Below are 14,316 nucleotides of genomic sequence, written 5' to 3' on the forward strand. Positions count from 1 at the left end.
TAACTCCTTTTAAAGCTCAGCTGTGTTTTTAAGGTAGATTCTCAGTCATCCCAATATATAAGAATGTTGCCCTACCGAATAGGAGCCCAAGAAACTTTGAAACGGGATCCAAACCCATTCACATTTGAAAGGTTCTCCAGAAACTGTTACTTTATTTTTACCAGATAGCTCTGCGATTCTTCAAAGCCTGTAATTGCATTAAGTGGAGGGCAGCTCAGTGGGAAGTGCTTGCTATCTCTGGTTGTCTCTCTCTCACCGTATGTTACCTTAACTGTGGATACCTGCATTTCATTAAAGCAATCAGCCATGCCCTTAGGTATTCCTTGTGTTTGAACGTACAGGGGGTGAGATGCCTGACCACTCAGCAAGAACATACAATCTTTTGAGTAATGGGGGTTTCTCAGAACCTTCAATAATTCTCAAAAGTCCTTAATTTGAAGAGACAGTTCAGTAAGGCTTTAAACAAGTTCCCATGACCTCACCATCTGCTTGCATTAAAACAAGGTAAATCGCTCACTCTGCTTCCACTTGCTTTTTTTTCTTCAGTTTTATTTATTTTTTTATACATCAGGTTCTTATTAGTCATCAGTTTTATACACATCAGTGTATACATGTCAATCCCAATCTCCCAGTTCATCCCACCCCCACCCCCCCTTCCCCCCCCGCCACTTTCCCCCCTTGGTGTCCATATGCTTGTTCTCTACAACTGTGTCTCAATTTCTGCCCTGCAAACTGGTTCATCTGTACCATGTTTCTAGGTTCCACATATATGCGTTAATATACGATATTTGTTTTTCTCTTTCTGACTTACTTCACTCTGTATGACAGTCTCTAGATTCATCCACATCTCTACAAGTGACCCAATTTCATTCCTTTTAATGGTTGAGTAATATTTCATTGTATATATGTACCATTTCTTCTTTATCCATTTGTCTGTCAATGGGCATTTAGGTTGATTCCATGTCCTGGCTATTGTAAATAGTGCTGCAATGAACATTGGAGTGCATGTGTCTTTTTGAATTATGGTTTTCTCTGGGTATATGCCCAGTAGTGGGATTGCTGGGTCATACGATAGTTCTATTTTTAGTTTTTTGAGGAACCTCCATACTGTTCTCCATAGTGGCTGTATCAATTTACATTCCCACCAACAGTGCAAGAGGGTTCCCTTTTCTCCACACCCTCTCCAGCATTTGTTGTTTGTAGATTTTCTGATGATGCCCATTCTAACTGGTGTGAGGTGATATCTCAGTGTAGTTTTGATTTGCATTTCTCTAATAATTGGTGATGTTGAGCAGCTTTTCATGTGCTTCTTGGCCATCTGTATGTCTTCTTTGGAGAAATGTCTATTTAGGTCTTCTGCCCATTTTTGGATTGAGTTGTTTGTTTTTTAATATTGAGCTGCATGAACTGTTTATATATTCTGGAGATTAATCCTTTGTCCGTTGATTGTTTGCAAATATTTTCTCCCATTCTGAGGGTGGTCTTTTCATCTTGTTTGTAGTTTCCTTTGCTGTCCAAAAGCTTTTAAGTTTTGTTAGGTCCCATTTGCTTATTTTTATTTCCATTACTCTAGGAGGTGGATCAAAAAAGATCTTGCTGTGATTTATGTCAGAGAGTGTTTTTCCTATGTTTTCCTCTGAGAGTTTTATAGTGTCTGGTCTTACATTTAGGTCTCTAATCGATTTTGAGTTATTTTTGTGTATGGTGTTAGGGAGTGTTCTAATTTCATTCTTCTACACGTAGCAGTCCAGTTTTCCCAGCACCACTTATTGAAGAGACTGTCCTTTCTCCATTGTATATCCTTACCTCCTTTGTAATAGATTAGTTGACCATAGGTGTGTGGGTTTATCTCTGGGCTTTCTATCCTGTTCCATTGATCTATATCTCTGTTTCTGTGCCAGTACCATATTGTCTTGATTACTGTAGCTCTGTAGTATAGTCTGAAGTCAGGGAGTCTGATTCCTCCAGCTCTGTTTCTTCCCCTCAAGACTCCTTTGGCTACTCGGGTTCTTTTGTGTCTCCATACGAATTTTAAGATTTTTTTTATTCTAGTTCTGTAAAAGAATGCCATTGGTAATTTGATAGGGATTGGACTAAATCTGTAGATTGCTTTGGGTAGTATAGTCATTTTCACCATATTGATTCTTCCAATCCAGCAACATGGTATATCTCTCCATTTGTTGGTATCACCTTTAATTTCTTTCATCAGTGTCTTATAGTTTTCTGCATACAGGTCTTTTGTCTCCCTAGGTAGGTTTATTCCTAGGTATTTTATTCTTTTTGTTGCAATGGTAAATGGGACTGTTTCTTTAATTTCTCTTTCAGATTTTTCATCATTAGTGTATAGAAATGCAAGAGATTTCTGTCCATTAATTTTGTATCCTGCAACTTTACCAAATTCATTGATTGACTAGCTCTAGTAGTTTTCTAGTGGCATCTTTAGGACTCTCTATGTATAGTATCATGTCATCTGAAAACAGTGACAATTTTACTTCTTTTCCAATTTGGATTCCATTTATTTCTTTTCATTCTCTGATTGCTATAGCTAAGGACTTCCAAAACTATGTTGAATAATAGTGGACATCCTTGTCTTGTTTTTGATCTTGGTGAAAAACTGAAAGCATTTCCTCTATTGAGAATGATGTTTGCTCTGGGTTTGTCATATGTGGCCTTTATTATGTTGAGGTAGATTCCCTCTATGCCCACTTTCTGGAGAGTTTTTTATCATAAATGGGTGTTGAATTTTGTCAAAAGCTTTTTCTGCATCTATTGAGATGATCATATGGTTTTTATTCTTCAGTATTTTTTTGTTTTTTTTTTATATCTTTATTGGAGTATAATTGCTTTACAATGGTGTGTTAGTTTCTGCTTTTATAACAAAGTGAATCAGTTATACATATACATATGTTGCCATATCTCTTCCCTCTTGCATCTCCCTCCCTCCCACCCTCCCTATCTCACCCCTCTAGGTGGTCACAAAGCACCGAGCTGATCTCCCTGTGCCATGCGGCTGCTTCCCACTAGCTATCTATTTTACATTTGGTAGTGTATATATGTCCATGCCACTCTCTCACTTCGTCACAGCTTACCCTTGCCCCTCCCCATATCCTCAAGTCCATTCTCTAGTAGGTCTGTGTCTTTAGTCCTGTCTTACCCCTAGGTTCTTCCTGACATTTTTTTCCCTTAAATTCCGTATATATGTGTTAGTATACAGTATTTGTCTTTCTGACTTACTTCACTCTGTATGACAGACTCTAGGTCCATCCACCTCATTACAAATAGTTCAATTTTGTTTCTTTTTATGACTGAGTAATATTCCATTGGATATATATGCTTCAGTTTGTTACTATGGTGTATCACATTGATTGATTTGCATGTATTGAAGAATCCTTGCATCCCTGGGATAAATCCCACTTGATCATGGTGTATGATCCTTTTAATGTGTTGTTGGATTCTGTTTGCTAGTATTTTGTTGAGGATTTTTGCATCTATATTCATCAGTGATATTGGTCTATAATTTTCTTTTTTTGTAGTATCTTTGGTTTTGGTATCATGGTGATGGTGGCCTCATAGAATGAGTTTGGGAGTGTTCCTTCCTCTGCAATTTTTTGGAAGAGTTTGAGAAGGATGGGTGTTAGGTCTTCTCTAAATGTTTGATGGAATTCACCTGTGAAGCCATTGGGTCCTGGACTTCTGTTTGTTGGAAGATTTTTAATCCAGTTTCAATTTCATTATTTGTGATTGGTCTGTTCATATTTTCTATTTCTTCCTGGTTCAGCCTTGGAAGGTTATACCTTTCTAAGAATTTGTCCATTTCTTCCAGGTTGTCCATTTTATTGGCATAGAGTTGCTTGTAGTAGTCTCTTAGGATGCTTTGTATTTCTGCAGTGTCTGTTGTAGCTTCTTCTTTTTCATTTCTAATTTGACTGATTTGAGTCCTCTCCCTCTTTTTCTTGATGAGTCTGGTTAATGGTTTATCAATTTTGTTTATCTTCTCAAAGAACCAGCTTTTAGTTTTACTGATCTTTGCTACTGTTTTCTTTGTTTCTATTTCATTATTTTCTGCTCTGATCTTTATGATTTCTTTCCTGCTACTAACTTTGGGTTTTGTTTGTTCTTCTTTCTCTAGTTCCTTTAGGTATAAGGTTAGATTGTTTATTTGAGATTTTTCTTGTTTCTTGATGTAGGCTTGTATTGCTGTAAACTTCCCTCTTAGAACTGCTTTTGCATCCCACAGATTTTGGATTGTTGTGCTTTCATTGTCATTTGTCTCTAGGTATTTTTTGATTTCCTCAGTGATCTCTTGGTTATTTAGTAGTGTATTGTTTAGCCTCTGTGTGTTTGTGTTTTCTCCATTTTTTTCCCTGTAATTTATTTCTAGTCTCATAGTGTTGTGGTCAGAAAAGATGCTTGATATGATTTAAATTTTCTTAAATTTACTGAGGCTTGATCTGTGACCCAAGAGGTGATCTGTCCTGGAGAATGTTCTGTGTGCACTTGAGAAGAAAGTGTAATCTGCTGGTTTTGGATGGAATGTCCTAAAAATATCAATTAAATCTATCTGGTCTATTGTGTCATATAAAGCTGTGTTTCCTTAGTAATTTTCTGTTTGGATGATCTGTCCATTGGTGTAAGTGCGGTGTTAAGGTCTCCCACTATTATTGTGTTACTATTTCCTCTTTTATAGCTGCTAGCAGTTGCCTTATGTATTGAGGTGCTCCTATGTTGGGAGCATATATGTTTATAATTGTTATATCTTCTTCTTGGATTGATCCCATGATCGTTATGTAGTGTCCTTCCTTGTCTCTTGTAACATTCTTTATTTATTTTTTGCGGTACATGGGCCTCTCACTGTTGTGGCCTCTCCTGTTGTGGAGCACAGCCTCCGGACGCGCAGGCTCAGCAGCCATGGCTCACGGGCCTAGCCGCTCCGTGGCATGCGGGATCGTCCCAGACCAGGGCACGAACCCGTGTCCCCTGCATCGGCAAGCGGACTCTCAACCACTGCGCCATCAGGGAAGCCCCATTCTTTATTTTAAAGTCTATTTTATCTGATATGAGTATTGTGACTCCAGCTTTCTTTTGACTTCCATTTGCATGGACTATGTTTTTCCATCCCCTCACTTTCAATCTGTATGTGTCCCTAGGTCTGAAGTGGGTCTCTTGTAGACAGCATATATATGGGTCTTGTGTTTGTATCCATTCAGCCAGTCTGTATCTTGTGCTTGGAGCATTTAATCCATTCACGTTTAAGGTAATTATCGATATGTATGTACCTATTACCATTTTCTTAATTGTTTTGGGTTTGTTTTTGTAGGTCCTTTTCTTCTCTTGTGTTTCCCACTTAGAGAAGTTCCTTTAGCATTTGTTGTAGAGCTGGTTTGGTGGTGCTGAATTCTCTTAGCTTTTGCTTGTCTGTAAAGCTTTTGATTTCTCCATCAAATCTGAATGAGATTCTTGCTGGGTAGAGCAATCTTGGTGTAGTTTCTTCCCTATCATCACTTTAAATATGTCATGCCACTCCCTTCTGGCTTGTAGAGTTTCTGCTGAGAAATCAGCTGTTAACCTTATGGGAGTTCCCTTGTATGTTGTCATTTTTCCCTGGCTGCTTTCAATAATTTTTCTTTGTCTTTAATTTTTGCCAGTTTGATCACTATTGTGTCTTGGCGGGTTTATCCTGTATGGGTCTTTCTGCACTTCCTGGACTTGGGTGGCTATTTCCTTTACCATGTTAGGGAAGTTTTCGACTATAATCTCTTCAAATATTTTCACGGGTCCTTTCTCTCTCTTCTCCTTCTGGGACCCCTATAACGTGAATGTTGTTACGTTTAATGTTGTCCCAGAGGTCTCTTAGGCTGTCTTCATTTCTTTTCTTTCTTTTTTTCTTTATTCTGTTCCGCAGCAGTGAATCCCACCATTCTGTCTTTCAGGTCACTTATCTGTTCTTCTGCCTCGGTTATTCTGCTATTGTTTCCTTCTAGTGTATTTTTCATTTCAGTTATTGTATTGTTCATCTCTGTTTGTTTGTTCTTTAATTCTTCTAGGTCTTTGTTAAACATTTCCTGCATCTTCTCGATCTTTGCCTCCATTCTTTTTCCGAGGCCCTGGATCATCTTCACTATCATCTTTCTGAATTCTTTTCCTGCAAGGTTGCTTATCTCTACTTCATTTAGTTGTTTTTCTGGGGTTTTATCTTGTTCCTTCACCTGGTACATAGCCCTCTGCCTTTTCATCTTGTCTTTCTGTGAATGTGGTTTTTGTTCCATAGGTTGCAGGACTGTAGTTCTTCTTGCTTCTGCTGTCTCTCCACTTTCTCCAAATGGGAAGTGGACCTGACTTCTGTCTCCACCTCTTCCTTCAGAATCCACAGCACACCACCTTCAAGGAATGATGCAGGGCCAGTGGGGCCATGCTGACTTGCTACACTGAGGTGGAAGAGTTTTTCCTGCATGTTTGCATTTCTCTTACTGCAGGTATTCAGTCTATGGCAAGTGAACTCAGACTTTCCATGTCTATCTGAACATTCCTTACTAGCAGGTGTGTGGATCTGTCTTATTATTAAGATAAATACTATTACTGAAAATAACTGCAGGCTATTTTGTACTCCCAGAGCATGGTGTACCCGGGACTCAATGATATTACTGTTAGTTTAATTGTCTGTCTCTCCTAGGAGACTGATCTTTCTGAGAACGGTAGCTTTGTCACATTCATTTTTACGTCCTGCAGCTCCTCGTGTAGCTCCTAAGGTTGACTGACTCACTGACTGGTCTGGTGATGAGACTCAGTAAGAGATAGTCTTTAGCCCCATTTTATATGAGGGAGGCCAAGTGTTCTGACCAAGGACTCTAAACTAGTAAATTGCCCAAATGGAATGAAATCCCAGATATTCTGGTAACCTAGTTATTCATACCACAACATTTATTTATACTATACCATACAATCCATGAAAGAACAGCATATGTGGGAGAAAATGAACTTGAAGCTGGGACTTAACATTGATAAAATTTCTATCAGTACAGGGAAGATGGAAGAAAATATCAGAGAGTAGAAAGTGAAGTGGGGAGGTACAGGGGCAGAACTTGGATATGGACTTGGTCCATGTAGGCGTTAATGACTCATTTTGCTTAACTGGAGTTAAAGTCTAAGCTGGGGAAGAGTGGAAACAAAAATAGTTGGGTAGATTTGGGTCTGATTTTGAAGGGTCTTGTGTGTGAGCTGGTGGTACCTAAAACTGCTATAGGACAACTATAAATTAGAATATTTTGTGACAGTCTTTTAAATTTGGCTTGTCCTCATTTACATTTAAAATGCTCTTATAGATATTATATGTTTTCATCTTTTTAAATTACCTTATGAGGTAGAAAAATGCTAGATGACTTTAAGAGCCCAAAGCTGGAGCCTAAAGGTGGTATCAAGTTGCACCGTCCTGCAGGGTGCGTCTCCGTTACCTGCTTGCAGAAAGAACTAGAATCTCCTGGAACAGGTTGTGTGGTTCTGAATGTTTTTCCCCTAAATTTTATATAACTTTTCCAAGGTGTCCATGGCAGAAAAAGAATCTACAATACACATTCATACACTATAATACTGTGTTCGTGTTTACCTTTTCATCACAAAGCTAACTGTTAAACAAAGCTTTGTGCCCTTATAACTCATCAGGAACCCGCGGCTGGATTTTACGATCTTTGTTCTTTCATTGGGTGCCAAGTGCGGCTTTGCTGGGCTCTCCTTCACTCAGGTAGTGTCCGCTAGTCACTCAGCAGGCATGGAGACTCTGCTCAGGTCATAGTGAAGCGTCAGACACAATTCCTGCATTCAAGAAACGGACAATTGATGAAAGAAGACAATATTTTTGTGTAATTTCTAGTAAAAGGTAATAAGTTATTCAAATAAATAATCTTGGGCAGAGAAATTTTAAACAAACAATACGAGAGTTTGTTACTTTAGGTTTTCTGCTCAAATATGTATGCTGTGTATATATTTCTTAGATATCTATTATTTCTTAAATATATATTATATTTGTACACACAACTTACAAATACCACACCACACAAATATGTGTTTCAAAACGTAGAATAGCTGTGCAGAACATTCTTGAACTTAATGAACTCCACTCTTGCCAAAGAGCAAAATGTTTGCCTTGACAACTAATATACATACACATACACACATACTCACACATAATGCACACCCATACATACATATATTAATACTTGGGCTATAGAAATTCCCATCTTACATAATAATAAAACACTGAAATAGAACCTTCTATCAACTGGGTAGATATGAGAACTGTAAATAAAAATTTATACTTTTAGGAAAGAGGAAAAATAACCAGATATGTTTTCTGAATAGCTACTCAAAAAACTATTAAAATAATTGAAATTGACATTTCTTTGTCTGACCTGAATTTGCTTTTTGAGAGGAGTAATATATATTCCACTCTTCCTGATCATTAGGGTTAATAAAACATGCATCTTTTACTTTTCCCCCTCTTCTGGACAAGCAACTGACTGATAGCTGAGATTCGATAAAAGAAGTATGTAGTACTTCTGGTACAAATATTAGTACCAGTCAAGATTAATGGAACTCAGCAATCATTAATTCATCCATGTGTATTTACTGAGCTCAAGTCCAGGCAACTAGAACCAATGGAATAAGGATAAAAAATATGCAGAATACAAATTGCACATTCTAAACACAGCCACAGTAATATTTCCCACAGCAAGAGCATCCCACATGCTCTTCCAGAACTTTCCTTCTCCCCCTCAAGAGGTAGAATGTGTACCTTCCTCCCTTGAATTAGGCTTTTGTGACCGAATTAACTAATAGAATGCAGCAGCCCTGACTTCTGAGACTAAGGTCATAAAAGCAATACAGCTTCTGGTTGTCTCAGGACACTTGCCTTGCCTTGCTACTTGTTGACCTGCCATTTAAGAAGTCTGAGGCTGCCATCTTGTGAGGAAGCCCAAACTAATTCATGTGGAGAAAACACACAGAGAACTGAGAGTACGTGAAGAGAAGAGATGCCCAATTAGCCCTCAGCTGTTTTAGCCCTCCAGTATTCTAGCTCCAGCCACTGTATGCCTATGACTGCATGAGAAATGCCAATCCAACACTGCCCAACTAAGCAATTCCCAAATTCCTGACCCCCAGCAATCACAGAGATAAATGCTTTTTGTTGTTTTAAGCAATTTGGGGGGGTTGTTACACAGTAATAGATATCCAGAACAAAGCACACAGAATACTGCCCTCAGTAAGTTCTAATTTAGTGAGAAATATCACTTTTAATAATTTACATAAATTACATAATAAATTACAATAACAATTACATTACGAAAGGAGATAGTTGTAAGTGCTACAAGAGAAAAGCTACTAAAGTACAGGAACTCAGAGAAAGGTGAGAAAAGGTCTTCCAGAAACTACCATCAAAAACCTCAAAGAGGAGCTGCTGGGTGAGCTTAAATTAAGAATGAAATTTGGATATGTAGATGTGAGAAAATTCCAGGTAAAAGGAACAAGTTACCCACAAATGTACAACTAGTTCAATACATACATTTGCACATTTCTCAATTATAGTCGCCAGTTCAAACCCTATGGCCAGTTCAAATGCTACAGGATTAGCATTTCTGTGACATCTTTCGTCAGTCCGTCTTACGGCAAAATTAACACTATATTTTCGCATCCAATTTGGAATTCATATCTGTTATATTTGATATATATTATTTTGAGAGTTGCTGGGATTTGTGACATCCCCTGTAGTCAGAAAGCACATTGCCATGAGCCTGAACCTCTGGAAGACTTTGGTAAAAAAGGGAAGAATGAGACGTAGTCCTGATCTTAACCTCACAGTGGCAGTGCAGGGTACCAGGCATTATAAGAAAGGTGAATTACGAGATGCTGAAGGCAGGAAGGAGGGAGTTAGCAACCATGCCTGAGGGGATCTGAGAAAGCAGCCTTTTAACTGAATCATTAAGGACTCAGTTGTGCCAGGCAGAAAAAGACTTCCGGGCACAGGAGACAGAAAGAAAAATGGCCCCCAAACATAAAACATGGTGTGTTTTGGGAACAGCAAATAGTTCAGTAGATCCAGAGAGCAATATTTAAGGGGGGAAGAAGATAAGACTGGAGAAGGAAGCAGGAACCAGCTTGCTGAGGAGTTTGGACTACATCCCAAAGGTGACAGGGAGAATCTTTGAAAGGTCACCAATTATTCAGTCTACACGTTCAAATTGTAATTATTTCCGCCACAGCCGTTTTCTCTAGGTATGGTTTCTGGGACTAGAATGCAATCTTTGATGAAAAGCCATCTCACTTTTGCCTACTTTAAAATTCGGTCATCCATCTCCCCAGTGGATAGTATTCACCCTAATGATTGGACCTAATGTAGCTGAAAGAAATGCCACCTTACAGGAATCAGAAGCAATCTATTCCGAAGTGTTTTCCACTGACTGTTCTTTCTGGAAATGTGGTTTCTCATGCCATGAAACTTGCATGATGCCATAAAGACACTAATTGTAGTAATTTATGGACTGTGGCTCTGTCAGACCCATTTGATCTCCTAGAGGTGGATCAATTACAGTTTGAGGACCCCCAAGCCCTATACAAAAACCACCTTATTAGCCTGTTCCCACCGTTAGGAAATCTGGTGGTAAATAATTCAAGATAAATACGATCCCAGTGGGGAATTGCAAGTGCCTATATTTCATGACCCGTGACATCCCTTGTGACATATGATGCTGTGCTGAGGGGACCATGGGATCCTTAATGAGCCCTCACATATTGGCACTGCTTCCTTTGGTTCAGCTTATCTGATCTGCCTGAAGCCTTTGCATTCATCATCCTCAGCAATGAAGGACAATTCTTCCAGAAAACCCATTCCCATATTTCTTCTTCTCTGTAAGGCTGATGGTGCTCTAAATGCTTTATGATTTTTTTTTCCATTCAGGTCTTTTAGAGTGCCAGGAGGATAGTTTAAATTCAGCCACCATTGTTAAGATCTTTGGTTTTTTAGTTTTATTCAGTTAGGAAAAAAAATCCTTCCTGGATAGTTAAAACTTCTGGCTATCTATTGAATGGTGAACAGTGCAGATATGGGTCTCGTCTCAAGGAGTTTACTGTATAGCTCTGTATTGTTGGGAAAAGAGCAATGTTAAAAATTACAGTATTGTATAACACGACATTGTAAAGAAACTATACTCCAATAAAAAAAATTAAAGTATTGTAGAGCTGACAAAACACTTTCACACACATGTCCTTTGAACACTTTTGGATGTTAGCGTTACTTGGGCACACCAGCTGGCCTGGGGTATAATTTGTTCTGAGGGTTGATGATTTGGTTTTCTCAAATTTCTGTACCAGACTTTGCCCCATGCCTTTCTCTAGGGTGAGTACCTTCAATATATATGGTTCTGAAGTAAGTAATTTCCATTCTTATGTCATCTAAGTCCTAAAATAACCCTGGAGGGAAGTACTGGTAACCTAATTTTACCAATGAGGAAATGAAAGTTTCAAGATGTTCCGTGACTTGCCTCGGTTACAGGACTAGTCCATGGAATTGCTTAGTTCGCAGTCCTGGGCTGTCTGACTTGAAAGGTCTTTGTCTTATTCACTGCTCTAAGTTACATAAGATACCTGTGTAAAATAATTTCTGGAAGTTTCCTTCTAATTAGGATTTTAAGAATATGACAAAGGGATTGCTGAGTGCTTATGACAATTACAACATGTAACTCAGTTATTTTAGTGAACGTAATATAGAGGACAGATCTTAGCTATGGTCATCTGTCCTTTGAGATTTGGATAAAATTGATCCAATTTTCTGCTGGCACTAAACTCTTACGTCCCGTGTTTGCTTTCTCCTTACCCATCCAGGAGTGGCATGCAATTTGTGCTCTATGAGTTCTCTTAGAAATGGTTGTGTGTAAAACATAGACTTCGTTAAAAACTTGGGGGGCAGTGATTGGGTTTTAATTTGTAGCAGTGAAAACAAAATTAAATATTAAGCATACCATAAAATTAAATACATTAATTTTATTACAGGAATAAGCTAGAGTTCACAGTGTAGAAACAGAATAAAAATCAAAGTTGTCTCTCACTTTATATCATATATTTTATCTTTAATATATCATACGTGAGATGCCTGTCTTTCTGACATCTCACCACTTGGAAATCCTTCCTCTTGCTGCCTTTCTCAAGGCACCAGGACCCAGCCATGCTCAGGCTCGCCACTCCTCTTCAAAAGCCTCCTTGTAGCTCAGTCCCCCTCACTTTTTTTTACGTGTAGAATTTAGTTTTCTATCTTCTCTAAGTGGCTTATGAACATGCTCTCCAAAGAAAAAGGCCATTTACCTCTTTACTCATCTTTTAGTAGCCTGGCAAACCTGTAAGTTTCATCATTCCTTCTTCCACTCAAAGTCCTCATCATTGTAAAGATAAGAAATTGACCATTTTCTCTCCTTACTATCCATATGCTAACCCCCAAAATATTCAAAGGGAGAAGCTTCTACCATCAGATCTGGTTTCATGTATCTACTTAAAATTTTTTTTTCCTGTTGCATATTCACATACTACACAGATACACAAAGTCTATTATGAAGTAATATTCTGTTATTTTTCAAGTATTTCGTAAGAAGTGGAAGGAAACTCTAAGAAGATGCTTTTTCACTTCATTTTGGGCATTGTCTAATGCTGCCAACTCTCTTGCGTATGTTCCATATTTGCCCCTGCTTCACATTGGCCTGTGTATACTTACTTTCACTTGTATGGATCATTTGAAGAAAATGTTTTGTCTTTTTAGCTTAGTCATAGTCAAGGAGATGGCTGAGGTTCTGCATTATAGCATTGGGGGAGCACTGGACGACTCTAGGTAGGCTGAATAGCTGAGTGCCAACTTGACTCATGTTAATATACTAGCTGTGCAACATTGGACAAGCATGCTACCTCTCTAAGCTTTATTTTTCTTATGGTAAAATAAGGAACAAGTAATAATTAAGTACTGTGAAGATTAAAATTGAAATCATTCTAGGAGGAGCATTTAACATGGGGCTTGGCATATAGAAAGCACTCAACAAATGCAAGTTGCTCATTTATGATCTCATTATTATTATTGCTCATATAATAATCTCATTATTTCTATTCTTTCCAAAAAGAATTGTGAATGCTTGTCTCTAATTATTTATTACTTTAGGAATAAGGTCACACCTTTGCAAAACCCACAGCTCCCTGTTTCTTCTTTCAATGTTCTATGCTCCAACCTGTTGCTTATGTGTTCTGTGCCTGAAGGGGGATTTATCTTCTTTTACACAGAAATGAACTCCTGTTTGGGCAGAAAATGGATGTCTTGACCCTCTTTGTACAATACTATTTAAATCAAACATTCTCTTCCAAACTTTACCTGCCCAGTGTTGTAACTTTAGGTGTATCTCTGGTGAATCATTTCTCCCTGACATTGTGTTTGCTACATTAGTTCATATTATCCTGTTTTATAGAGGATGAACTGGAGATCAGAGGTTGAGTCACATGTATGGTGTAGCCATGTAACTAGTCATTACCTCCCCAGAGTTTGATTCATAGAAGGGTCCAAAACATGTTTGCTCCTTGAAGAAGTCATTCAGCAAATACTTCTTGTGCAACGAGATAGTGATGAAATGAATGCACGTTCAGAGAAATTCTAAAATGGTAGGTCTGCACCATTATTAGGCTGAAGGATAAACTTTGTCCTTTTCAGTAAACTCTTTATCCATCTTTGAAGCACTGTCAAGCCATTAGCAAGGAAATGTGAAAATGTACTTAGGTTGATCTGTGTGTGCCTTCCCTACCCGTGTCTATAACACAGAAGTCCAATGATGTTTTTTCTCCCTGAACAGACAGACAAAAACACCATGAATTGTGTGCAGTCCAGTGAGACCATTACCTAGAGTTGCCATCGTGGTCTGGATGTAAAAACCGTAACAATTCTTACTGACTTCAGTTGGAAAATAAAATCTTCCAGAAAGGCTGAGGACAGCTGTAAAGGCTAAGACAGGCTCTAAATTATTCTTCTTCAGAGGAGGTTTGGCACATTAGAGCAATTCAATTACAGTCTTAGAGAAAAGGGGACCTCTGAGGTCACCTCAGTGTACCTCACCACAGGTATCAAGCTGCTCAGAGAAGTTGCCACTTATCCAGGGAACGTGTCTCAGGACGGGCTGAGATTCTAAAATTCCCTGGATGGTTCTCACTTTGGTCCCTTCTCTCGATCACTACTAATTAACCTTAGCTCAAGCCTTAAGGTTTCTTCTCTAGGCTCTGGCGTCAGGCTAACAAGTCTCTGTCTGGTGT

The 14,316-nt window shown here is 38.5% G+C and overlaps 1 long non-coding RNA gene across 1 annotated transcript in view; it reads left to right on the forward strand.

Annotated features, from left to right (window-relative positions):
• Positions 1 to 14,316, forward strand: part of LOC113624044 (uncharacterized) — an 88,811-nt gene that overhangs the window by 28,648 nt on the left and 45,847 nt on the right. The gene's annotated exons all lie outside the window — the stretch shown is intronic.

The sequence above is a fragment of the Aethalodelphis obliquidens genome, unplaced genomic scaffold (assembly GCF_003676395.1).
Source record: "Aethalodelphis obliquidens isolate GAN/ISIS:26980383/991018 unplaced genomic scaffold, ASM367639v1 scaffold12, whole genome shotgun sequence".
Classification (NCBI taxonomy): Eukaryota; Metazoa; Chordata; class Mammalia; order Artiodactyla; family Delphinidae; genus Aethalodelphis; species Aethalodelphis obliquidens.